General features: G+C 37.0%; 1 non-coding gene across 1 annotated transcript; it reads right to left on the bottom strand.

Annotated features, from left to right (window-relative positions):
• Positions 1-241: 241 nt before the first annotated feature.
• On the bottom strand, positions 242-301 carry LOC142444048 (U7 small nuclear RNA). The gene has a single exon (XR_012783729.1). It is a non-coding gene; the product is annotated as a U7 small nuclear RNA (small nuclear RNA).
• Between the last annotated feature and the right edge of the window lie 1,472 nt (positions 302-1,773).

The raw sequence follows: 1,773 nt of genomic DNA, 5'->3' as shown, positions 1-1,773 counted from the left end.
GAAAAAAGTGCCTATTTTTTTATTTTACAGTTGATTAAATTAATATTTGGAGGGCATAAAGAAATTAACTTGGGGTACTGGAGTTCAGACTACAGATGATGTTCAAAATTACAGGTAGAACTAACGTGCTGGACCCCAAAATATGCTCTCTAATCCAAAAAAAGAAAGCCAAAAATATGAAATATCATAAGTACCACTTCCATTTTTTTTAAATTGTTAAATAGCTGTTTTACTGGTGTGTGGGGGTTTCCAGGAAAACCAGAAAACCTGCTAGACAAATTCTAAAAGAACTGTAACACTACCACTTCCAATTTTTGACACCATTCATCTGGCTTCTTTCATAATACTTCCAATGTATGTGCTTCTTATTTAATTATATAATATTTCTTATTTTGTTTGCCTGGTTAATTTCTGTCTCCTCCTTGTGAAGTGGAACATTCAAAGAGTAGGAAATATTATTTCCACTGTCTTCCTCATTAATATGCAGCACTCATATAATGCCTTTCTTCCAATAAGGAATATCTTACTATCTATTTCTGAAATTTACCAATGAAAGCCCTGTGGATCACAATAGGTTGTCGTCCTCTGCAGTAAAGAAAGAGGAAAGCAATACAGAGTGACTACAGTTAAATCAAACTGATTAGAGATCATATAGATAATACAGGACCAAGAAAATTTCATATGGAATCAACTCACAGGCAGCTAACAACAAAACTGAGTCCTGGTTCAGAGCTGCCACTAAATAAATGTTTATGTACGGAAGAATGATGTTGGCTAAAGGAGTAAGATGGTGAGGTCGTCATGAATATGTACATGACTAAGTAATAATAATGTATGAATGATGAAGGGTTCATGAGGTAGGAGGCAGTGGGGAGGGAGGGGGAAATGAGCAGCAGATATTAAGGGCTCAAGTGGAAGACAAATGTTTTGAGAATGATGATGGCAACAATTGTACATATGTTCTTGACACAATAGATGTTTGTATGGAGTCTGACAGGAATTGTATGAGCCCCCAATAAAATGATTAAATTTAAAAAATGTACAGCTCACATGTCCCTTGAAGAAAAACTGCTGAAGGAGAGTAAAGAGATAACACCTTCACAGGACTCTAGATTAATTGTATTGTTCACCTAGGGACTACAGTCCCTGGTTATTTCATGCAACTTATTAAAATTGGCAGGGAGATGAAAACTGGACCATTCCAACCCCGCTTAGGCAAGAGACTTCTCCAACGGGGAATCTGCTTTAGGGCTCTCTGTATGGAAGGCCAAGTCTTTTTAAATTGAACTCTCTGATCAAGTATTCCTTCCCATTCTCCTGTTGCAACAATGTCTGAAATGTGATCCTCATAACCCTTCTTCCTCCCACATTGTGCTTCATGGGTGTTTCTTTTATGAATTCCTTTGACATCTGATTTTATGTTCTCTGAAAACCCAAACTGATGCCTAAAGATGACAATGAGATCAGGAGAAAGGATGAGAAAAAAAGAGAGAAAGAATAAAGACAAAAAAGAGAGAACACACGAGAGGGGGAAAAAGGAACAGAGAAAGAAATCCAGTAAGACCACCTACGTTGGACCTAGTCACTGGTATTTCTTGCCCTTCTATAGTTTGAAGGTTAGCTTTTTAAAATTTGGACTTAATTGTCATTATTTACTGAGATCCTTTAAAGGGAACAAACAGCAAGCATCATTTTTGTAAGTTTTGGTTTTGCTTTTGGGAGGTTCTGGGGTGCGGGGTAGCTTTGACGCTCAACCATGATGAAAATAAGAAC

Source organism: Tenrec ecaudatus, chromosome 3 (assembly GCF_050624435.1).
Source record: "Tenrec ecaudatus isolate mTenEca1 chromosome 3, mTenEca1.hap1, whole genome shotgun sequence".
NCBI classification, from domain to species: Eukaryota; Metazoa; Chordata; class Mammalia; order Afrosoricida; family Tenrecidae; genus Tenrec; species Tenrec ecaudatus.
The sequence above is the reverse complement of the archived record's forward strand: the minus strand, read 5'-3'. Positions and strand labels throughout refer to the sequence as shown.